The 26,628-nt window shown below is 46.3% G+C and overlaps 1 protein-coding gene across 3 annotated transcripts in view; it reads right to left on the bottom strand.

Moving 5' to 3' along the window:
* Nucleotides 1–26,628, bottom strand: part of cadm3 (cell adhesion molecule 3) — a gene marked incomplete at its 3' end in the record, with an annotated part of 118,941 nt that overhangs the window by 89,421 nt on the left and 2,892 nt on the right. The window lies entirely within an intron of this gene.

Genomic DNA, 26,628 nt, shown 5'->3' with positions numbered 1-26,628 from the left:
AGCCACGTACACGTTGAATGCCAGCGGTAATTTGTCACAGAAACAGCAGCTGAGGGTATTACTATTTACTGGCCACTGATTGGCAGACAGCTGCAGCGCCGCGACCCAAATGATGCCAAGCCGCTGAGTGGGCTGTTTCCACTCAGGGGGGTTTGAGTGGGCTGTTTCCACTCAGGGGGGTTGAGTGGGCTGTTTCCACTCAGGGGGGTTTGAGTGGGCTGTTTCCACTCAGGGGGGTTTATTTTGTCACTTCAAAATGTTGCAGACGTGGCTGATTGGAGCGCCTTAAGCAACTCTTTAGGGACCGCCTGCCAATCAACACAAAGCCCCTCGCTGATTCGCTGACTGGAGCCAATCTGAGAGTGACTGCAGGAAATGGATGGGCCTTTTGAGAATGCGTTAACTATGCATTGCTAAAGAGAACACGCACAGAAACACAACCGAGTTCTGTCCATTACATCGGGAAACATCTTTGATCTGAACGACACACACAAAACCAAATTCTGCACGCTGCACGCACACATACGTGCGTGCAGACACACATACGTGCGTGCAGACACACATACAGTACGTGCGTGCAGACGCAGATACATATTATGTGCATGTGAATGCATGTGTGCACATGCCTTGGTCGATGCCAAGTGCTATCATGTCAGCCGACACAGTCGTCTGCCAGTTCTTCACAAGAGCCAGTGGCTGGCCTAAGATGTCCTGACAGACGACCATGGGCTGACACTCTGCATTCACCATGAGATGGTGTCTGAATACACATTATTATACACTGGGTCCAGGGAGATAGTCGCACACGCACACATGCACGCCCACGCCCACACGCACACGCACACACACACACACACACACACACACACACACACACACACACACACACACACACACGCACACATGCACCGGTCACACCAGGCAGCGGATGGGACCACAAGGATCCCAGTTCGATCCCGGGCCTCCCCAGAGTTAGTGTCCAAGTGTCCTTGAGCAAGACTCCCCCAAGAACCCATAATCGCTCCCGATGAGCAGGTTTCCTCAGCCAACTGTGTATGAATGTGTGTGTGAGTGGGTGATTGGAATGCACTATCTATGCAAAGCGCTTTGGATAAATGTGATATATAAATGCAACATTAACCATTTATGTTTACTGTAGAGACGTTATACGACCCGAGTCTCACTGTGTTTCTCATCACATAAAGATCCAACAGAGAGCCATAGCACCAACCCAGTCCAACCACCTTAAACCTCTGATGATGCACACAAAGGATTTAGTTTAGTCTCCTCAACTGGTCACTAACACACACACACACGTGCACATACACAAACACACACACACACACACACACACACACACACACACACACACACACACACACACACACACACACACACACACACACACGCACACACACGCGCACACACACACACACACACACACACACACACGCACACACACGCACACGCACACACTCACACAGACCTGGTCATAGCCTACAGCACATAAGCTAGCTATCCTTTAAGCACTTAAACCCTACATACTGTACTTGACCGTGTCGTGAGCTTGTAGATCTGCTATCGCCTATATAACGGGCGTGCTCAAAATAGAGTCCCGGGCAGATCGGGAGAGTGGTAAAGGTATAAGGCCGGGGGTTGAGTTGACATGCAAGCCTCGCCACAGACATCAGCGTGCACTAATGTGTTATAGAGCGCCTGCTGCCACTATAGGCCTTTTCTCCTCTCTCTCTTCCTCAGACAACAGCTCTTAGCTGAGGTGTGTGCCGGGCGGCGGCAGCCGGCAGGCCACTTTCCAGTCGATTGATAAGACTCAGACAGGCGGCCGGATTCTCAACCTCGGGGGAAACGGAGGAGAAGTGGAGCAATGAACTGCAAAACGTCACAGAAACCATTCAAACAACGGCGCACTTCTCCCTGTGCGCCTGTGTGCGTGCGTGCCACGCACACACACACACACACACACATTGCGCCCGCGCCACTGTGCAGGTGCACACTGCACGGCACCTGCCGCTGAGAGCTGTCAGATATGTATGTACAAGTCCATAGGCTCCTGAGTCCTGCAGATAACAACCCGAAAATAGACTAGATTAAACACCGAGCCGCGATAAATAATTCACAATATTTAAAAAAAAGTTAATCGAGGGCAGAAGATGACAATGAAAAAAGGAGCGAGAGAAAGAGAGAGAGAGAGGAAGAGAAGAAAAGAGAGATGCAGAGGATATAAACGCTCATCTTTCTTCCTTTTCCCATACATCAAAAGTTCTGCCTTGAGGACGAGGAGTTGTACTAGTATCAAGTTGCACCTTCAAGGGACTCATCAAACACACAGTATGCTTTTGTGAGCGTCTGATACAACCTCCGTATGAATGAATGAACACGCAGATAGGGCCAGTGTCGCTCATTAAGTCAATTACATCGTTTTGCTAAAACCGTCTGTCTATGAATTATGCAAATATGCGTAGGCGGGAGGAGGATAAATGTGCTGACACAAACAGTGAAGAAGCTGAATTATTAAGTTGTCACAGCTAGCATTTGTGGGAGCAGAAGTTTGGCCAGGGATGAATCAGGCATGCCAAGATGGCCGACTGAACTGACCATGACAGATTCACTAATAACACAGTATGGGGCATTCTGTCACTTCGGGCACATTTTGACCAAAACATTGTAAAAAGTTTAGTTCCTCAGAGCACTATTTTTCCCACATCATATGATCTATCTATAAATGCGCTGTACGTACGTACTGTATGTATACGTACGTACGTGTGTACATCTGTAAATCCAGATAAACCGTTCGCCCCACCGACTTCAAATTCGACACACACGCTCCATACCACCACAGGGAGTGCAGTGCCCGGTGTCGAGTCAGTCGGACACACCGTTGTCCAGAACCAGCACAAAAGCCTCTGCCGGGGGCCTTGGACATGATCACAGCTATATATCTCCATATATGGAGCTGGCCTGTTCTGACATAATTCTGGCATCTACATAGACTCCATATTTGGGAATGCCTGACAAAGATATGCCCAAGACATACATGGGCATAAAAGGGACACAATAACTGGGTCAGGCATGCATTTCGTACTTGCATCGTTCCAAGTAGGCTAGTGCTCATGCAACGGGCACCGCTCTAGAGGCCCTGGACATGAAGGGCCCCTGCCCAAATTAGCCAATTATGGGCATAAAGGGACACAGACATAATAACTGGGTGGGGCATTCATTTCCAACTTGCATCGCTCTAAGTAGGCCAGTGCCCAACGGGTAATATAAATGTATATTAGAATAACTGATCAATTTGATAGATAATTTTGATTTAGTTTTAGTCAGTCTTTTGAATAAAATTCCATTTCCTGTATATTTTTAGTCGACTAAATACTGTTATATTTTAGTGGACTAAATCTACAGTTTATTTCGCTTGTAGATTGGCTACACCCGAGCGCAACCAAACATGAAAATGTCAAATTCTTTCGTTCTACTTGATCTCTTTTCCATTAGTCCCTCCCCAACATTTGAGTCTAGTTTTTATTTGTATACTGTACATGCATTAATTGGGAAATTACAGAAAAGACAATTACAATTACTCAATGTCAAAATTAATCGACAATCTGTACTATACAAATTACCATTTGTTTACCAATTCAATTGGCCTAATCGTCAAATATTTCCAAAGAAAGATATTTGTATCTGTCTCACTGAGTGAAACGTTTTATGTCTCAACTCCTACAATTCCATGTGCTGTCAGGGTGGGGGGAAGGGGGGGCCAGGGGGTCCCCAGATCAAATTATGATCATTTTGGGGGGTTGCAGCCTGAAAACACTGACCTAGCCAATTTTGGAACCATGGGACTCATGTGTCAAATGGTTGCCAAGCAACATGACGCGTGATTTATAACTGCAGCAAATGTACTGTAGCTTGGTGAGAAAATTAGGAAGAAAGACGGGTATAAAATTGCCTTGGGGGAGCTTTAAAGAAAAAACCTGTGCTTTGCAAAACATTGTGGGCTTACAAAGTCGGCAAAGCATTCACCAGTTGTGTCCTCAATATTTTGGTCCAAATAAGGCTGCCTTTTCCAGGCTGCACTGCACTCTGTAATTGGAAAGTACTTTTTGAGTTTTTCGGTCTGTGAATTCAGTGTTCACAGCCTCTGCCTGAGCCTCTTGCTGAGACACATGCCATAGCGTACAAATGTTAGGCATAAGGTTTGGAACACCAAAAAACATGTACAGCTCATACAGGGGTCTTCAATGTTTTTTCAGCTGAGAGAGAGATGAAGCAGGGACCCCCACTACATAATATACTGTATTCATAATATACTGTATACAGATTCATTGTTTTAATAGATGGCTTCATAAACTTTTTGACAGCGGGCGCCCGCTGGCCTAGCGGTCCAGGCGCATGCCACATAGGCTCTGGCCTGACAGCGTGTCGTGTTTTCGAGTCCCGTTCATCAAAAACTAAATCTTTAAAAAAGACTTGTTTGACAGCACTATCATCAGTGTGTTGTCAATTAATATTTTGTTTGTTTGTTTGTTTACACATTATCTTTTCTATTCATATGTTGGAATCACGTTAATGTGCATTTTCAGAAATGTAACCTTTTAACCCCCCAATATTTAGTTGGCTATGTACTTAGTCTGCTCTTTTCCCTCTACACCAGCTCTCCAAAAATAGCAGAGCATGTTGATCTGCTATTTTCCCCGCTAATGTTGCAAATCACACAAATAATTGGTAGTAATGGCAGACCCACTGTAGTTACTCTGAGGACCGGACCCCCTGTTGAGGAACCCCTGCCTTATACTGTACTGGAGAGATGGATTTGTAACAACATTAGACAGCTCTGCTGGACTGTCACTGTGTCACTGTGGCATCACAGAAGAAGCAACTTTGAAACAACATCACTGACATTTTGTCAGCCTGTTTCATGGTGGAGATGACACGCCTGCCTGGGGACAGGTGTATGTTGTGGAAAACAAGATCAATCACATGAACCCTAGCATCCCTATTCTGAAGGGCATGTCATCATACCGGGCAAAGATTTGTCACAAATAGCCGATCCACCGGCTGACAACACAACGCTGTGAGCTTGTAGTTTGGCTGTTGTCCGTGAAGAGATTTGTCTTTAGAGCAGAAGGGGAAAAACGTAAGGGGACCAAATACAGAGAACAGACCCCTGGGGGACCCTGGTCAGCTGAGTATATTGGTTTTAAGTGGTTAACCACTTAAAACCAATATGGTTTGGCCCGGACGGTTAGCTCAACCGTCTGGGCACCTATAGTATAGGCTGCTGAGCCAGCCTGATGGCGTGGCGTGGATTCGACTCTCAATCCCTTCCACCTCATTTCTCTCCCCATTTCTTGTCAGTCTACTTTCAACCTATCAATAAAGGCCATAAAGATATATAGCGCTACACCTTACACTCAACTCAACTACACCTTACCTGTACCAAGTTATACTCAACTGGAAATGTTGGCCTAAAGGTGCGGCTAATAGGAAACGCCACCGGGTCACCAGAATAAGTATAGGGTTCATCCGGGGGCTATACTGTTATGTATTGAGGGTGTGCAATGCACGCATGAAAATGATGCTGAGCTAAACTCTGTGTATGCATTGGTATGTATGATTCATACGTACCAATTTATATGTAGATTTTGTTATTTTTTTGCTTTCGTGCAGTATGAAAAAGAAACGTGATGCGAAAAGGTCTGTGCCTCGACATAGTGTGCAGACAGAACGTTCAGGTGACTAAAGGTCTGTGCCTCGACATAGTGTGCAGATAGAACGTTCAGGTGACTAAAGGTCTGTGCCTCGACATAGTGTGCAGACAGAACGTTCAGGTGACTAAAGGTCTGTGCCTCGACATAGTGTGCAGACAGAACGTTCAGGTGACTAAAGGTCTGTGCCTCGACATAGTGTGCAGACAGAACGTTCAGGTGACTAAAGGTCTGTGCCTCGACATAGTGTGCAGATAGAACGTTCAGGTGACTAAAGGTCTGTGCCTCGACATAGTGTGCAGACAGAACGTTCAGGTGACTAAAGGTCTGTGCCTCGACATAGTGTGCAGACAGAACGTTCAGGTGACTAAAGGTCTGTGCCTCGACATAGTGTGCAGACAGAACGTTCAGGTGACTAAAGGTCTGTGCCTCGACATAGTGTGCAGACAGAACGTTCAGGTGACTAAAGGTCTGTGCCTCGACATAGTGTGCAGATAGAACGTTCAGGTGACTAAAGGAGAGTCATGAGGGGAGATTATATGCAGACAGGAACAATTAAAAGAGCCTGTGATCCGAGTCCAATAAAGTTTCATTGCAACGTTTGTCCATTTAAAATTGGGGTATATTCTGCTGCTCAACATCAGATAAGAATTCCTTACTTTATTGCCCATTATATTTGCATGAAACAGTTTTTTCCCTTTGGTCCAATCCACTTCCCCCCAGCTTGTGAAAATCATTATGAACTCCACAGATCTCCACCAGGCTGGGTGGCCTGCCCAGGAGTGACTTCCTCAGCAGCACACAGACACAAAAATATCATCTCCATCCCTAGCCTTTGGCCTGCCGGAGACAATGACTGAGCAGACGGCTGTTTGGTCCAGGATGCCAACCATGCGCTGCAGGTCCAGTGAAAAAAGACAAGTCTCGCCTCCTTCTCCAGTGGCCTTGTGTGCAGTGCACCGATCTGCTTTTTTAACTTCCCATCCCACCACTATTCTATTTCTTCCTCAAAGCGTTTCTCTGAATCAATGCTAGAACGTAAATATAGTATAGTCGCTGCACGAGCCAATTCTGCCCACTCCCTTTCTATTTACGTTTGATATGCTGCTAATAAGGCTGCCGGATAATATTGTTTATCGCTTGCTACCTCCTCGACTAATGTGTTCACAATCAGGGAGTTGACGCTTCTTCATCCCGGTCTCTCACTATTTTACGCGCAGCACATTAACGGTTTAATTGTGGGAGTTTTTCTACCATTTATGGGTGAAAATGGGAGTGAATATGTGCCCGACTGCCCGGTCATGTGCGCACGATTACACACTGATTACGCTGTTGTTCATGATGATAAAAGCTTTATGTGTTTTTTTCATTACATCTGATGAACAACTTCTGTATGGAGAAACGCAGAACTATGTGTAGGCGTCCGCTTAAAGTGGAGGCTCCATTTACAGTGGAGGCTGTACAAACTCTCCTACAATGGATGTTTTGGCCTAAGGGTGGCGCTAAAGGAAAGGGTCACTCAAATAGGTTCATCTTCCAGGGAGCATAAATGTCGGAAAAGAACATTGGATTGACCCAATGCATTAGAGTAAAGATCACTGGGTCACCAGGTGACGAGAGTCATTAGACGTCCCGGCAGGGTAAGGGGTGTAAAAACTAATTCCACGGCGATCCAGCAGTACCCATGGATATCTGGCTTGGGACCAGAGTGACGGACAGACGGAAGGCATTAAGAAACGAAGGAAAAGGCGATTTTATTTGTATTCCACACATTTCATACACAAGGGCCAGTCACGCCAGTCAATCTGAGGCACTGCTGCTTGTGCTCGATAGCAAAAGTCATAATGACATTCGAGTACTCGTCGGGCTGAGAAATGAGACGACTGAAGTAGGAGGGGGGAGATTGGCTGTGTGGGGGGGGGGATTGTGGAGAAGAAAATAAGGAGCTGGTTGGGTGGAGTTGTAAGTGGAAGGGAAGGGTACGCCTTTGAATTATTAACGGTGGCAGGCGGTGCTCTCCGAACGCGTAGCGCGTTAATAATGATAATAAACGTGGGAGTCACTTGTGTGGTGTCATTTTTTATCCCCCCCCCTCCCCCTCCCCTTCTCGCTCATGGTCGTGGATAGTGAGGAGTGGGCTCGAGAGGCTTTTAATTACTCAGCACTTCGCTCGGCAGGAAATGGAGCGTCGCTGCGTTGGCCACCGCCTTGTGACACATGGGGTGTCCCTAAGCATGCTCGGTAAATGTTTGTATGTGTGTGTACGTGTGTGCGTGTGTGTGTGTACAGTGTGTGGCCTGTGTACAGCGTGCATCCCTCACACAGACACATAGCGATATATATATATATATATATAGACAGTATATATATATATATATACACTGCTGCATGCTCCAATGCAAACACCCTCGCACACTCCCGCAGACAGAGAGATTTGTGCTTGGCAAGCAACAGCTTGGATCACAAGGGGATTTTTGTTTAAGCAAGAAAACCAGAAGGCCTGGTTCAAGCCATCGCACCTGTCGGTTTGCACGGTACACGTGCGCGCCTGCATGCGCATGTGTGCGTACACATATCAGTAGTGGAAATGTAATTAAGTACACTTTTTGGTATTTGTAGTTACTTGAGTATTTCCAATTTCCAATACTTTTACTTCGATTCCACTACAACTCAGATCCAAATATTGTACTTTTACTTTACTTTATTTATTTGAAAACTTAAGTTACTAGTTACTTTGTAGATTATGATTACTATTTCAAAACATGCAGTAACCACTTCAGTTATTTGAAAATAGCTGATCTACAAGCTCACAATGCGTTGCGATGTTATGCATTGTGATCTTCCATTTTCAAAAGATGAGTATACATTTGAAAACGTTAAATGGGACATTCTGCACAATGAGTACTTTAAGTACATTTTAAGCCAATGCTTTCGGTATTTTACTCAAGTAAAGGTTGAATTACGGGCCTTTACATGTAAATTTCTATATTGCAGTATTGACACTTTTACTTAAGTAAAGAAATGTAGTACTTTTTCCACCACTGCAGACATCTGTGTCATGTCAGTGAGTCGATGTATACCTCTAGCGGTGTCTGCTGTGCTTTGCATATGTCCTTTATGCATTTATGTATGTGCATGCGTGTCTGTCTGTGCATATGCATTTCTGCATCATGTCTGCCAGCCTGTCTGCAATGTGCACGTGTGCCTCATTGCACAAGCGAGCGTGTCACCAATTTGCTGCCGACATATACGCTGAAGTGGCATATACACTAGTATACGCGTTCATGGAATGAGCATGTTTAAGTCTCCGCGAGAGGAGGATTTGGAAGAGAGAGAGAAAGATGGAGAAATGAGCAATGCCTAAATTACACTCCATCGTACGACGGTGTCGCTGAAGATAGCCAATCTACAAGCTCACGACGCGTCACATCTACACGTTGTGCACTTGTAGATCCGCTATTTCCGGGTGTGCACGACACTCCAGGCACACAGACTAAAGTGATATAAATCAGGCATAAAGCTAGCGAGACTGAGAGACAGGCGGGTGTTTGTCTCTGTGTGTGCAAGCGAGCCGAGGAGCCCTAATAGTGTGTCTAGTAGGGTGTGTGAGAGTGTAGAAGAGTGAATCAAATCGAAGAGCGCTGTGTGTGTGTGTGTGTGTGTGTGTGTGTGTGTGTGTGTGTGTGTGTCAGCCAGTGTGTTGTATTGTATTGTTTTTTTCTTATTATCTTTGTGTGTGTGCGGTGCGTGCTCCCGGCCTGGTAGAAGAGTATATGTGTGCTCATGTTGGCGTGTGGAGTAGATTCCTGGTAGAAGAGTATATGTGTGCTCATGTTGGCGTGTGGAGTAGATTCCTGGTAGAAGAGTATATGTGTGCTCATGTTGGCGTGTGGAGTAGATTCCTGGTAGAAGAGTATATGTGTGCTCATGTTGGCGTGTGGAGTAGATTCTCATGGCGGGATAAGCAGCTTAGGGATAGGGAACACATTCTTTTCTAAGCAAATCTCATTAATTTTAATTAGCTGTATATTTAGCCGGTACACCTGGATTGGGTGTAATTCCGTGGGCATCGTGTGTCGTGTGTGTGCGAGTGCATGCGGGTCTACCGTACACATACAGTATAGTATACAGCATGCTGCTGTATATATCACATGCTGGAGCAGATGAAATGAGTCGAGGAGCGATTATATTGGCATAGTCGGCGTGTCATTTGCATAATGTGCTGTTTTAGATTGTGTCGCATGCATAAAGAGGATATCAGAGCAAAACAACCCGCTGCCTTAATTTCCCTATCTGTGCAGCGAGCCTGGCGCTGACGCTCGTCCTCTTAAACGTTCACCTTCCTCTCCTTTCTGCTCGTACCCTTCTCCTCCTCCTCCCTCTCTCTCTTTCTTCATGCCTCTCTCTGGTCTTTGCGTACCCATCATTAGTGTGTTCTACATTATTTTCTCCCTCCTTCCTTCTCTCCCTCCTTCTTTCTTTCTTTCTTTCTTTCTTTCTTTCTTTCTTTCCCACCTCCTCTGTCTCTCTATACCCTTGGTGCCCCCTTACTGTATAGGTTCACGTGTGTGCCTCTCTCTCTCTCTCTCTCTCCCTGTCCCTCCCTCTCTCTCCCTCCTTGGGTAATGAGCTTATCCAGTGTGTGTCCAAGCCCCTATGTCTGTGTTCCCTCCTCCCTTTGTCTCAGATTCATTCAGCAGGGAGATTAGAGATGCCTATTTGGCTCCTTTGTCTCGCCATCGTCAGAGGCATCGCCGAGGCGCGCCGCACACTGATGAGTTATTCTGTACATCACATTGACGGCAACCTGCACGTATGCACGGATGATGACTCACACACTCCCACGCATTCATAACGAGCTACACACTGGGACCTCCGACTTGCACACAGCATGCCCAGCATGACGCCGATTATCCCCTAATTTGGACATACTGTAGGACAGGTGATGTTTTCAAATGAATGTCACGGAATGTCTCAAAAAGTAACGTGCCACATCGAAGCTTGTAGATCTGCTACTTTAGCAAGATTTTAAATTGGGCTTAAGTGGTCATGCCACAGCCACAGAACTCATCAGCATTCGTCAAACTATACAAGACATCTATACATTTTCAAAATATCTGTGTCTATGTGTCTGTCCCGGGCATGAGTCAGGCGCCACAGAACGACTTCAAACTTGCCGTGTGTGTCCTTGATTACCCGCGCTGCATGTGTGCAAGTGTGTAAGTAAGTAAGTAAATACTGTATGTATAGATAAGCTTTGCCGAGTCATGTGGCCCATAAGGCAGGATCCTATCTCCTGTTTCTGTAGCATGAGACGGCTTTATGTACAAGCAGAGTAATATTAGTAAGAGAGTGGTGACATGCTTTGATCTCGCCGCAAAGCGGGTGCCTATGGGCGATAGTTCCAAACCTTGCTCCTATGGCTGGAACTATTCCATTGAGATAGAATGAGCACTTCCGCATTCCATTGTTACAATGAGAGTCAACGGGAGTGTCATAACTCTCTTACTAGATTACTCTGTGTACAAGTACATACTCCAGCCATGATGCTATGTCACATGGTCTTACCCCCAATCCAACACTTGATGCTGAAATGCCACGTAGGGAGGCCATAGGTCCCATGTTTATAGTCTTTGGTATGACCCAGCTAGGGGATCGGACCCTGACCTCCAGATTTCAGGGCCGGACACTTTAACCACACAGCCACAGAGCTGGGGTGTGCATTGCATTGAGTGGCAATTCATATCATTTGGCAATGTTCAGTGGCAAAGCCCCATGATGGTCATCTTTTGAGGGGATGTACTACACACATACCCCCTGTACAGACACATTAAACCTATTTACACATACCCCCTGTACAGACACATTAAACCTATTTACAGGAGTGTGTCCATAACTGGCAGATGTGGAGGGATGCAGGGACAATGTTTTTCCATGGCCTCTAGGGAGTGCGCATATATAAGTTGTATACAGATCGATGCAGTTATAGCTAAAAACAGGAATTGCCTGTTATAGTGCCACCGTGAGGCTGATTTGGGGGAAGAATTTGTGGCATGTCATCCTCGGCCTAGTGGAAATGTGTGTGTATAATATCACGGAAATTGCACACTGTGTTTGTGATTTGTGGCATTTTTTCGAAACGGACCAATCGTGTGAGCTTTGGAAGCCAATCTTAGCCAAACAGGATGGAAGATGGGAAATGGTGCCGCTCCGTGTTGATCACATGACTATGGAGATAGTGTATATCGAATTGTGTGATGTATGGATAAAATGTGTACGAGTAATCTACAGAAATGTGTTTTGCCTAAATCGGCCTCATGGTGGTGCTATAACAGGCCGTTGAGGAATATTTGGGGCAGACGTTCGTCGTTGGCAAGTGTGTGCAAAGTTTGGCATGGATCGGGCCAACAGTGCCGGAGATTAGCTGGTAACGGACGGACGGAAGGACACACGCATGGATGGAAGGACACACACACGGACAGAAGGACACACGGACGGAGTGCAAAACATACTCTCCCCCTAGGCCTTCGGCCTGGTGGAGACAAAAAGAAGATACCGGTACCTCATTATTGCTGCTTAGTGGCCAGAGGCAAGCTGCAAGGCCATCTTCGTGTGTGTGTTGTTGTGTGTGTGTGTGTGTGTGTGTGTGTGTGTGCGTGTGCGTGTGCGTGTGCGTGTGCGTGTGCGTGTGCGTGTGCGCATCCGCAAAGCCCTTCATTCACCTGCCTCTCAGTGTATTGACTCACTGATTGATTGCTTGACCTTACTGACTAATTTAGAGAAAAGCACGATGGTGCCGCTGCGCACCACTTCATCGTCCCTGACTGCATCAGGTACATTTTATTTTCCAGTGTTCACACTTCCGACGGCATAATGGATGACATGTCTCCGGAACAACTCATACCCCTCGCCGGCCAAGGACCTCTCAGGCTCCTCTGCTATCTCAATAAAACAACACGAAAAAAACACAAACGGGAGTGGACCATCCGACTGTCAAGGATAACACAATAAAACACGCTAGCTTATTTCCCGTTGTGCTCCGACGACAAAGTGCTGTTTGGATTCCCTTTGTCGTGTTGACTTCGGTTCTTCTGAAACCATGATGGATGGCAGAGGGTTCTTTTTGCCAAGTGTAATAAATGTAAAAGAATCTGCTGACATTGGTGCAGTGACACGCCCGCAGCTTACAGCAGTGGTTCATATGGGGACACATGGCACCAGACCACACATGCCGCTGCAAGGGCAGAGTGCGACACTCGCAATACACAGGCCATTATTCACAATTTGTCCAGTCACATACTTTCATCGTTGCATTGCATGCATTTGGGACTGCCACATAAATGAATTTGTGCATTGCGGTGGCGGTGTCACGATGCGATGCGTTTTGAGCTTGTCGATTGACTATTTCCACTATTCATACATATATATTTTCAGTTATTTAATTATGCAAGATATTTGTCATATCTGCCCTGTTTAACTTTTGTTTACGAAGCAGCCAAACAGAAAGGCATTTTTTATTCATAATGTTCAAAGACAGAAACACAATTAAAATGTAATGAATTGCAATTATTTGAGCGCCAATTAATTGGCAAGTAAAATGTCCTAATCGTGACAGCCCTATTGCGTGCATTTGAAACTCTGTCGTGGCATGCATGGCATGGTGCTGCGGTGCGTTGGTCCAGTCAGTGAACCGTGTGGCATTGATACTAGGATAGGAGAGAAGGTCTAATCATTGATACTAGGATAGGAGAGAAGGTCTAATCATTGATACTAGGATAGGAGAGAAGGTCTAATCATTGATACTAGGATAGGAGAGAAGGTCTAATCATTGATACTAGGATAGGAGAGAAGGTCTAATCATTGATACTAGGATAGGAGAGAAGGTCTAATCATTGATACTAGGATAGGAGAGAAGGTCTAATCATTGATACTAGGATAGGAGAGAAGGTCTAATCATAAAGGCTGTTTTATACTGAGCTGCCCAAGGGTGTTGTGCACCGAAAATAGCGATTCACAAGCTCACAACGAGTCACGATGCGACGACACGTTATGAGCTGAGTTATCTTTGATCACTTCAGTGCAGCCAACAGTATGAATCAGGCTTAATTAGCGAGCAGCAGGGTTCCTGGTGGCGTGCAGTGACCGCCATCTTTGGATGCAAATGTCACCTTCAGGTTAAAAATGTATCCTATGCCTCCCCTTCAAGTGGAGCTGACTGCTTGCCAACATAATTTAATAAATAACAGTGGTGGAAAAGGTACATGTTTTAAGTGAAGGTATCAATACTTCAATGTCGTAAGCAAAAGTCTGGAATTCTAAGTACAAACGTGTTTGGCATCAGATCTAATGGGGCTTGTAGATCGGCTAGATTCAAATAGCCTAAACGTATACATTAGGGCTTAAGTGGAAAATGTATGTTTTGAAATAATAATCAAAATCTACAAAGAAGTTTTCAAATAAACGTAGTGGAGTAAAAGTACAATGTTGAGTAGAAGTAAAATTATTGGAAATACCTGTAGTAAAGCACAAATACCTCAAAATTGTACTTAAGTACAGTACTGAATGTATATGCATTGACTTACTTCCCACCACTGATAAATAAAGTGCATTATGAAGCAATGTGGACACATGAAGCAGAACAGAATTAAGAGCCTAACAGTCCCAGTAGCAGCCCTCAGAGTCTCTTTAGGGTTCGCTCAGTAATCTATCTCTATCCACACTGTACACCCGAGGCATTCGCTACGGCACATTTTGCATGTATGTAGAACGTGTCCTCTGTTTACTCCCCTTAACTGTCAAGAGCAATGGGTTATTAATGTGGCGCCCGGGGAGCAGTTAAGGGTGTTGCTCAGGGACACCTCGACACATGGGTGACCTTCCCATTCCCAGGTGGCCTGTCTACCCATTCAGCTACGACCGCCACACCGCCTAATGGTGACATTTTGGGCTGACGGTGACAGTAGAGGAAAAGGAAAGGTCACTGGGTCAACTCGAATGGTTCGGGCCCATCCTCCTGGGAGCATGAAATCTGCTCAGCAGGTTTGAGGGCAATCCAGCCGTTGGACTGCGAGATATCTTGTGTTTAAGTGGACATTATAGTCTATTTGTGGGACTAGACTAGAGCACGAAGGTGCAGATCAAATTCCACGGCAATCCAGCCAGTGGTTTACGAGATATCGTGTTTGGGTCTAAATCAGGTCGATGGACAGACCCACTGATAATATATCATTGTTGTCAGGCAGAAACTCTTATCTCTGTATTTCAACTTTTGGTGTGTGTGTGTGTGTGTGTGTGTGTGTGTGTGTGTGTGTGTGTGTGTGTGTGTGTGTGTGTGTGTGTGTGTGTGTGTGTGTGTGTGTGTGTGTGTGTGTGTGTGTGTGTGTGTGTGTGTGTGTGTGAGATGCTGTTACTTGTACCCCTGAAGGATGTGTGGGTATTTGTCCGGGATTTACTAATTGCACTCTGTACAGCACCTTGTAAATATTGTGTCCTTGTGTCCTTGTATTGTATCTCTTATGTGGACATAAATAAATTATTAAAATTAGTGTGTGTGTGTGTGTGTGTGTGTGTGTGTGTGTGTGTGTGTGTGTGTGTGTGTGTGTGTGTGTGTGTGTGTGTGTGTGTGTGTGTGTGTGTGTGTGTGTGTGTGTGTGTGTGTCACACAAGTAGCTGATCTGTGTTTTGAGCTTGTAGATCTGATATTTGTTTAATTTGAATCCAGGTTTTGGACATATGAGGTTTCCACCGGACACTCGGACAGCTAGGAGATATTGTTTTAATAAACACAGTGGAGTGTGAGTGTCACCACGCTGTGAATCCTCAACAAGCACAACAAACACAACCCCGCCGGGTGCCTTGGTACCAGGCAGGACAGGACAGATCGAAGCGGCTAGCTGTACGGCACAGCATGGCATCGACAGCAAGCACTCGAAGAGTGTGACGCCTGTATTTGTCATAACAGAAAGATACTGTAAGAATACAAGACAAAATGGCAGCGTGAGTTCGTTGATTGGAAGAAGTGGAGCCCACTCAGCCCCCACCACCACCTCCAGTCCTCCACCCAAATCAACTCTCATGCACCGAGTCGGGGGAGCCCTCGCTCGCCACTCAGACTCAATCAATACTAACATTGTGCTGTACAGCAACGCTCTTAAATCACACCCCACCCCCAAATCAGCAGAGTTCACACAAAACAGCTCAACCAGTGTGTGTGTGTGTGTGTGGGGGGGGGGGGGGGTTCAAACCGAAAGCTGAGGCGTCATAACATGTAGCGCACTTGAGCTGGGAGAACGAGGAGGATTGATTGGTTTCAAGGTTTTCCAAGCTGCCGTTGTGGCTTGTTGTTATTCGTTAAGCGTTCTTGTTTTACTCTGGGAGTGTTTAAAAGTTACTCACCAAACACCCCTACAAGTGCACGCTTAGCCACACACTCCTTATTGCGACCCGTTGAGTGTTCTCGCATTGCCGATCTGCCTCCAAGCACCTGAGAAGATGCTGAAAGAGAGAGACGGCACTTCAGTCTCTCTCAAGAGCCGTCCTCCTTTCCCTCTCCTTCTCCTCCCCCTCCTCTCTCCCTTCCCTTCCGGAATGCCATTTGCTGTTATTATGATGCTAGCGAGGGAGGAAGGGGAGGGAGGGAAGGAGATTGATCGGTCCTGATGTAATCTGACCATCGACTCAGTGGGCCTTGGGTGTGCGAGATCCGACGCGGATTGATGAGGTCTAATGGGGGGTCGCTTGTTAAGGTAGCCAGTCGGCACACGGCGCAGCACCACCGCCTTCCCCCCTGCTACCTTGGAGATCCTATATGATACGGCCCTGCAGTGCCTCGCTCTGCATTTTAATTCGGCTTAATTTAGATATATCAACACTTTTCTTCTTGTCCCCGTTACCCGTGTCTCTGCACGAGTCGCGCCTCACCGTCGTTTACGTATGTGTCATGTTTCCGCACATCAGAGGGGGAGAAGATTATGTGAAGATAGCACAGCAGAGCAGACACGTGCGCGCGGTATGCCAAATGCGAATCCTCTCCCCGGGAGCCTATATCTACTATAGCACTTGCTGCTGGAGCTATTTTTTCTCTTTTTTTACCTTGGGAATGTTTTTTAATCAATCAGACAGCGATGGCACCTTAATTAGTCGGCATGATGAAAAAGAGAAATAATTAGTTTTCTGCCAGATGTGAATGTGTTGCAGGGTAATGGCAGCCAATCAAGCTCTAATTTGTAATCGCTAAATCTGATCTAGATGAGACAGAATGCTTAAAGAGTCGTAGAGGAACAAACAATTGGAGACAGATGTAGTGACGTGTCACGTGGCCAACACATGAACCCTAAATAGCGTCCACATTCTAGGCATGCCATAACAATAAGACAAACATTCTGCGAGAATAGCCGCCCTGTGAGCTCACAGGACAGACGATATACTACAGTAGTAAGGTTTATATTAAGTACAGTACAGTATGTGGGGGACAGTAAGAAGGGGGCCAGTGGGGGTCTGTACTAGATGTGTTATTGGATCAGAAGGCGTCACTGTCGTCCTCATTGTCCTGGCTGTAGGACATAACCTTTAATGTGTGGCTTTAAAAGACAAAAGCCAAAGCAACAGCTCGCTAATTAATTGGCACGATCAGCCTAGAGACGAACTAATTGGGCTCCTCCCCAGGTGTTTTTTTCAATGTAACCGTAGAAAAATAATGAGAGGAGCAGAGAGCCTGGCATGGAGAGGTGCACATTAACTGCAGCCTCACACCGATGGACGAACCCAACGTAACAATCGGTCCGAATTCCCCCTCCTCAATCAGTCCAGGTAGCCAGTGGCCGAAACTAATGGGAAAAGCACTGGAGCCCGAGGAAATAGCTGGGGCCGTGATTGGAAGAAAAAAGAACACTCGGTCAAGCCACTGTGTATGTGAGATTGTGCGTGCGTGCGTGCATGCGTGCATGCGTGCGTCCGTACGTGTGTGTGTGCGTGCGTGCGTGCGTGCGAGCCAGGAGAGCCAAATTGGAAAAAAATTGCTTAGGCCCTCTTATTAATGTCACAGTGCATGGCTAGGCGGTAATTCCCTGCGGGGCCCCGTGTACCGCACCTTGTTAATGAGTCACTGCTTATCAGTCAGTCTTGTTAACAGGCAACACACCCCCCCCCCCCCACCTCCCCATCCAAGCCCCCCCACCCCACCAATTGTACACTAGCAGTCCAAACAGGCCCCCCACCCCACCATCACCCCACCCACACAGCAAGAATCAACAACAAAACACAGCGGGCAATCGACAGGAAGTGAGGGAGCTTTTTTTTTTTTGCCAAGATCGGATTAAATGCCAATCCAGCGGGAAACACGAAACACTGTAGCAGGGAACCCTTTTGGCTACCAAGGGCCAATGTGAATCACTGGGTACCTCGCACGCACATAAACACACACACACACACACACACACACACACACACACACACACACACACACACACACACACTTAATATCTTTATTTACGCTCACATTTCATTCTTGAGCACAAACAATAGTAGATGCTCAAACTTGTGAAAGTCAACAATAAGTGCTTCAGGAGGATATAGATCATGGATACAGGAAGCACCATCTCCTGCCAATTATCGCAGAGACTGAACGACACAATTTAGCCAATGCCTTACGTAGCTCTCGGCTTGGGCATCCATGAGGCTTCCAAATATGAACACAAGCTGTTTACATTTGTAAACCAAGCTGTATAATAGCTTCCTTAAGACATTTTGTACGTGCACACACACACACACACACACACACACACACGGGGGGGGGGGGGGGGGGGGGGGGGGGAGAGAGAGAGAGAGAGAGACAGAGAGAGAACTCTCCCGTCTACAAATAGTTTGAGGTCCGTGTCTACAAGCTCACAACTGGTCTCAGCATGATGCATTGTGAGCTTGTAGATCGGCTATTTTGGCGCTCGTCACCAGGACATGACTAAGTATAAATCACCCTTAATGATTGGGAACCCAACCCCCCTCCCTTTAATCCTTATTCATTACTGGCCTCAGCTGGAAGCGTCCGGCCCCTTCATTGAACTGCCCTGGCCTCCGGTCAATGCATCGCGGGTAAATACACAGTCACACCGTTAGACATGTTCCTCCACAAGACAACACCACAACACCTCCCACACGACCCCGCCTCCATCCCCACTGAGAACGATCGGGGCCAGAGGCCAGGTGGCTGATGGGAAAAGGCAGCAAGTAGCAGCAGCTGTGTTGGCGTGCAGCGATGCCCTCGGTTATGCCGCCAAAGATGATAACTTAGATATGCTATTTTCAGAAGATTTTTACACATTTGAAAAAGTGAGACATTCTGCATAATGAGTCCTTTTATTTTTGGTACTTTACGGACATTTTGATACCTTTGTACGTTTACTCAAAGTAAATTTAGAATTCCAGACATTTATTTCAGATGTAGCTGCTGCATTTTGCGGGGGCAGAAAGAGGTGTCCGTCCCTCAGTCCGTCCTCCCTCAGCAGAAAGAAGTGTCTGTCCCTCTGTCCGTCACTCTGTCCGTCCCTCTGTCCGTCCTCAGCACATGGCGGCCTGGCCTGGCCCGAGCCCTGAGGTAACTGGGTTAACGGCAACAGATCCAGGGCAAAAACGCACCAGCCGGCCAATTGCGTGCCTAATCTGTGGCCCCCTGTGAGAGGCACTGCTACCATCGGGCGAGGCGCATGGCTGCACATCCCAGCTGCGGAAATGGATATGTCAAATGGCGCGCAATTAGTCCACCGCCCGCCATACACCCCCCCCCCTACTCTCCTCTCACTCTGCACTCTCTCTATGGACGTCCAGGGAAAGGAGGAGGAGGAACACATGCACCAATGAGAAAACAGTTAGCGTCGTCCTCTCATTTGACTTTGACATACTCCTGTGTAGGTAGTAGGTAGCGCATGGTGGATGGTAGGGGGTGAGCAGGGGAGGGGAGGACGCAAGGACAGGACGGGGAGGAGGAGGAGGGGGACGATAGCGTGCAGCATGGTTCCGCCTCGGGAGTTTGAGTGGTACTCGTGTGACACATGCCGCCGTTGTCCGTTGCCGTCGTGAATGATAATCTCGCCCCCCCCCCCCCCATAATTCATAGGGGCATCTGAGGGGTCCTCTCTCTGTCCTCACTTAATTATCCTCTGAGAGACGGACGGAGAGGACGACAGAGGAGGACGATGATGACAGAGGAGGAGGAGGAGAGGGACAGTCAGCAGTGTGTCAGTTCTTCTCCTCCGAGACGGACAGAGGACAACATAGAGGGACAGTCAGCAGTGTGTCAGTTCTTCTCCTCCGAGACGGACAGAGAGGACAAGAGAGGGACAGTCAGCAGTGTGTCAGTTCTTCTCCTCCGAGACGGACAGAGAGGACAAGAGAGGGACAGTCAGCAGTGTGTCAGTTCTTCTCCTCCGAGACGGACAGAGAGGACAACAGAGAGGGACAATCAGCAGTGTGTCAGTTCCAGGCGGCATGAATTCAAAGCCAAGCGGACAGACCTCGGCTGTTGTTCTCTGATGATGGCTCATCGACTGACTCTCTCTCTCTAAATCTCTCTCTCTTGCTCTCTCTCCCATCGATTTGCAGAGCTAATCTTTTTTTCCTCTCTGATACATAACATTGCATTATTTATGCTAAGTAGGCCTTTCTGCTCCCTGGGCCTTTTTAGAGCAGAGATCTCCATTATGAGGGCATTATCTCTCACTCTTATGCGAAATAATAATGCGTGCGTGCATGTGTGCAAGTACAAAATGTGCAGCCGCGTGCACGCACACGCATGATTCTGGACAATCCATTTAACAGCTCCGCTGCTGTCACAACAACTAGTCTCTTCCCAACAGATGTGAGCCATCCTCATATTGCTATGGAGCCATATGCCACCAGTCAATTCACAGCACTTTCCTCCTCCATAACACTTGACTGACTTGTGCATGCATGTATGTGCACTGTATGTAATGTACTGTGGTTTGCGCGGAAGGCCTTGCAGTATGGTTGCATCATGTGTGAAATCATACTGTCCTTGAACAATGTGCAAGCTATCAGAGCTATGTGAGAATTACTTTCCGCAAAGCCACAGTGTCTCTGCATCGGTGTGACCCAGACTCATTCCATCCTGGACACAGGTTGAGACTCATTCTATCCTGGACACAGGTTGAGACTCATTCTATCCTGGACACAGGTTGAGACTCATTCCATCCTGGACACAGGTTGAGACTCATTCTATCCTGGACACAGGTTGAGACTCATTCTATCCTGGACACAGGTTGAGACCATAGAGTTATATATCTATAGAGAAGACACCCGAGTTCTCCTCCCATCCACTTGCATTAAGTTGCTCAAAAGCGCATGAGGCGGATTCACTCCTCCTTCCTGGTAGGAACAGAGTGCATTCTGGGACGGATTGCAATGGTGAGTGGCCCCAAACACATGAACGCGCTGCCGTTGAACGCGCACGAGCGTCGTCCGTCGTGAACGTGTACAATGTTAGTCAACGGACAGCGCGTTCATGTGTTTGGGGCCAGGCTGCAATACCTTCATTCGGCCACTATGTCCATTTCGCCTCAAGATTTCCTCTGGGTGCCTTCTCTATTCATATATATACTCTAAGGTTGAGACTCATTCCAACCTGGACACAGGTTGAGACTCATTCTATCCTGGACACAGGTTGAGACTCATTCCAACCTGGACACAGGTTGAGACTCATTCCATCCTGGACACAGGTTGAGACTCATTCTATCCTGGACACAGGTTGAGACTCATTCCAACCTGGACACAGGTTGAGACTCATTCTATCCTGGACACAGGTTGAGACTCATTCCAACCTGGACACAGGTTGAGACTCATTCCATCCTGGACACAGGTTGAGACTCATTCTATCCTGGACAAAGGTTGAGACTCATTCCAACCTGGACACAGGTTGAGACTCATTCCAACCTGGACACAGGTTGAGACTCATTCCAACCTGGACACAGGTTGAGACTCATTCTATCCTGGACACAGGTTGAGACTCATTCTATCCTGGACACAGGTTGAGACTCATTCTATCCTGGACACAGGTTGAGACTCATTCTATCCTGGACACAGGTTGAGACTCATTCTATCCTGGACACAGGTTGAGACTCATTCTATCCTGGACACAGGTTGAGACTCATTCACTCATTCACAGTTGCACTTGGCAACTGAGCAGTGACTCTGGTTCAAATGGTACCATCATCACCAAACCAACTTGTTGTCAGCGGTGGAAAGTAACTAAGTACATTTACTTAAGTACTGAACTTAAGTAAAATTTTGAGGTATTTGTACTTTACTCGAGTAATTCCAATTTCCAAAATGTGACTTCTACCTTTAGTTACTATAGTTACTTTTTAGATTTGGATTATTAAAATTAGCACTTTTACTTTTCGTTAGCCCATTTTGGGCGGGAACCCCTTTTGGTGTTAGCATTGTGTTATGCTTTAGCTATTGAAAAATAGCAGATCTACAAGCTCATAGCGCACCACCGAGTGGCACGCTACGAGCTTGTAGATCTGCTATTTTTGAAAAATCGAAGAACGACTGACATAGAAACAGCTTTTTCAGAAAACTGTCAGGATGTAGAAGACATTTTTAGAATCTGATCTCAGGTCAGAAGTTAAGTACATTTTGATGTCAATACTAGTATACTTTTACTCCAGTACATTTTAATTGCGGACTTTTACTTGTAACAGAGTATTTCTACACAGTATTGATACTCTTACTTAAGTAAAAAATGTGAGTACTTTTTCCACCGCTGTCAACTGAGCAGTGACCCTGGTTCAAACAATCTGCACCAACATCACAAAGCAACCTGTTGCTCTTCAGTTAACCCAGTCAGTCTGCATGGAAGGCAGGAGCCATTAGCAGCCAGACAGGTGTTCTGATTGGTTAACAGGCTACCAGGTCAGACAGACCTTGAGCGTTCGTTCAAGATGTGTAACACGCTCGCTCGCTGTTCCTTTAACTTTGTCAAGTCAGCACTCTGGCCCAGACACCCTGCACTCCTTTAAACTCTCCTCCCCGATTCCTGCGGTTTGACGCGTGGAATTCTTTTCCTTTTTTTTTTTCTTTTTCTTTTTTTTCTCCACATCTGAAAAACACTTGTCAACTTGTCCTGGACTTAATTACTCTCCTTGACTGACATGATAATGTAAAACAGAGCTTAGGTGAAACCAAAGCAAGAATTGGTCATGCATGGTCAGGCCCTCCCGCCAGGCGCGCCTTAATCAAATGTGACGCACATCTGAACGTGAGCCAAAATCGTTTTTGGCCCCCCCAAATAACAAACGACCGCACGGATTTCGAGCGACGAGCTCCGCTGATGATGATGGGGGGGCAGGAGGCCAGGAGGCAGGGTGGATTGATGATGGGGGCAGGAGGGCTTGGAGGTAGGGTGGATTAGAGTTATCCCCAATTTCAGCAGAGGAACAGTGATTGATGGCTCACCGTCGCCGATGCCATTATTGTAATCAAGTGCCATGATGCGCAGAATGTATATTGCATCCCTGATCCTCGAGAAACACTCAAGGCCTTTAGAACAAGACACCTTTTCTATTCATTTAGCAGTCACCTCGGCTCGACGTTGACATTTCTGTCAACTTTGTCACTGAGCTGGCTCCAGCGTATAGCAAGCAAGCAACCTTTCGGGCTTCCGTAGACGCACACTGCCCCTCCGTTGTGGAAAGTTTCAGACATAAAAACCATTACCCCAAATTCCATTCCTCAGCATGTATTTTAGACCAATAGCTCATTATTTCAGTAATTATGAAATTTACAGACAATGTTCCACTCTGATATCTTGTCAGAGCAACAAAAGACAAACCTGACCCATACCAATGTGCGTATAAGCAGGATACAGAACATGCCATTGTGGTTCATAAACATTAAGACAATCCCAACAGCTATGCAAGAGCCCCTTTTCTAAGATTGCCCATCGGCTCTCAACACAATACAAGCAGACCTTTTCATTGTCTCCAGCAGGGATTTAATCCATACTTGATTCATTGGTATGCTTAGTCTTTTCTCTCTAATGCCTGTCTTACTCTAGTCTCTTAGTTGTGTGCCGCCACGTCGCAAACCAAAAACAGCCGATCTACAAGCTCACAGCGTGTTGCGGCTGTGGCGTGTCGTAAGCTTGTAGATCGGCTTAATTGCGGTGTGTGACAGCGGTATAAATCACCCTGAACAGAATCTATATCGTAAAGGTGAGCACCGTCGTTTCATCTGCTATCATGACTGTGCTCGGGGTCCCCAGGGCCGCGTGAGCTCAGCTACGCTTTTCACTTTCTATAGCGATGATTGCCGTACAGATACAGCAGATCAATAACATTCTCAAGTATTCTGATGATACAGCTCTAACCCATTTAGACCCGAGGCCACGTCTGTGTCACCTTATATAGCTTTTAACCACTTTAACCATTATTTAAAAATTTGGGAAAATAGCAGATCTACAAGCTCACACAAGCTTATAGATCTGCTATTTTCCAAAACTCGTGAAAATGTGGCTCAAATCTTTGAATATTATATTATTTCACGGTGACCCTTTTAATTCAAATATTTGCTTCTGCAGGGGGGTCCCCAGAACAACATGATGAGAACCACTGATATAGAAACATAGGTTTTTCAGAAAACTGTCAGGATTTAGAAGACATTTATAGAATCTGTTGTCAGGTCTTAATGGACTAAAGAACACAGAAGAGATTGTATTCGGTTCTCCATCTGACTATAAAGTTCCTAGTGTTACCCGTAATGAAAGAATCAAGCCAATATGTTCATATAAATCCTTGGGTGTACTCACTGTACTGTAATGATAGACCATCTGTTATCCTGGAAGACCAAATTGAATTTGTCTGCATTGCTAAAAGGACAAAAACAAAGAATGTATTTTCTCTTCCCCAGCCTTAAGTCTTTTGGGGACAGTTCGTCAAATTTATCTTTTGTTTGTTTTTTACCTCTGTGATTATCTGGGTTCTACAGTATTGTAATTCCGCGTGTTTGTCCACTACTTTAAGGTCGAAACGGCTCCAACGACTGTAAATCTGCTCAAAGGTTGTTGGCCTTGAGAAACTCTTGAATAAGAATTCTCACCATCAAGCTGAAGAGGTACAGTACAAGCAATAAACCACTGGAGCTGAGTATGAGCCAGTGTTGTGGACTCTTTTCTTCTTCCTTTACAGTACAAGGTTCCAACATTTAACCACATGAACCCCAGCGTCCCTATTCTGAGGTGAACATTCTGTCAAAGTAGCTGATGTGTTGCATTGTGTTGTGACTTGTGAGATTTATGCTATTTTCTGGAAATATATTTGGTGTAGAGGGAAAACTGGGCCCCCCCCCAGTTGGGGGGGGGGGGTGCTAGTATAGAGCATTGGGGGACTCCGCTCAAGAAAGTATATGTATACATACATATAACTATTAACTACGGTAAGTATGTCTGTAGTGAAGTTAAATGTTTTCTCTGATGTTGAAACTGGAGCTTCTGTGATGCCAAAAACATTTCAGACCTGATCTGACAATAAAGCTTCCTGGTCCTTATCGACCATGGTCAAATAGCACAGTCATCATCACCATCACCATCATCATCATCATCATCCTCATCATCTCAGTGCGGCGAGGCTGTTTATCATCAGCCCTCCATACTGACCACACCTCCTCTGTTTCCCTACACTCCACACATATGCACCGGCACATAAATACAATTATGCATAATTCAACAGACAGTAAAAACAGCTGACGCGGTTAAAGTGAGTGCAAGTATAGTAATTGTAGTGCGTGTGTGAAGGACGTGCAGACACAATGTTCAGCACATGTGCCTGCCAATAGAGGCCACATGTTTGCACGTATACAATGCGCGTGTAAGTGCACACAGGTGTGTGTGTGTGTGTGTGTGTGTGTGTGTGTGTGTGTGTGTGTGTGTGTGTGTGTGTGTGTGTGTGTGTGTGTGTGTGTGCAGTGTTTCCAGCTCTATTCAAATGAAGAGAGAGTGCTGGGAGAGTGCATGCATTGCACACTCAGTGAATGAGCACAAGGGGACCTTTGAGAATGCAAATGCAAATGGAGAGAGAGAGAGAGAGAGAGAGAGAGAGAGAGAGAGAGAAGGATGTCGATTAGAAGCTTCCGCTCGTGTCGGATCATCTTACAGTTTTGTGAGCGACGCTCCATGCAATTAAATCTCGACGGCAATGACGGAGGGAGCGAAAGAAAATACACGGTGATCGGATTCTCGCCCGGCACACGGGCCGATACCTGTGTCGATCAATTCCGCCCATAGATTTGCGGTCGATGGCGTGCGCTTTGCCCTCTAAAGGTCGTATTACTGGCCTGCCAGTCACTGGAGCGTTATGTAATGTGAAGAGCACATCATGGAGCACTAGATCTATGCTGGGCTGGAGGTGCTGCTGCTCACTCTCACTCTCACACACACACACACACACACACACACACACACACACACACACACACACACACACACAGGATGATATGTACAGTATTACAAAGTGCTTCTCTCATCAAATCCTCTTTCAGCATCTGCTTTCCACACAGCCCAGGCCATTACAGGCCAGCGTGAGTGAGTGAGTGAGTGAGTGAGTGAGCCTGTGTATAAGTTCTTTGAAATTTGAGAACTAAGTAATAATGATTAATGCTCAATTTCTGTGCTTCATGATTACAAAAATATGTGTGTGTGTGTGTGTGTGTGTGTGTGTGTGTGTGTGTGTGTGTGTGTGTGTGTGTGTGTGTGTGTGTGTGTGTGTGTGTGTGTGTGTGTGTGTGTGCGTGACACGTGTGTGTGCATTATATCCGTGTGTGCTCAGCCGTATGTGTTTACAAGGAAAGGGAAATCCCTTGATGAATGCTACAGTGCTGTTAAAGCTTATATGTG

The sequence above is a fragment of the Protomyctophum parallelum genome (assembly GCF_964188405.1).
Source record: "Protomyctophum parallelum genome assembly, chromosome: 14".
Taxonomy (NCBI): Eukaryota; Metazoa; Chordata; class Actinopteri; order Myctophiformes; family Myctophidae; genus Protomyctophum; species Protomyctophum parallelum.
This window is presented reverse-complemented; position numbering and strand designations above follow the sequence as displayed.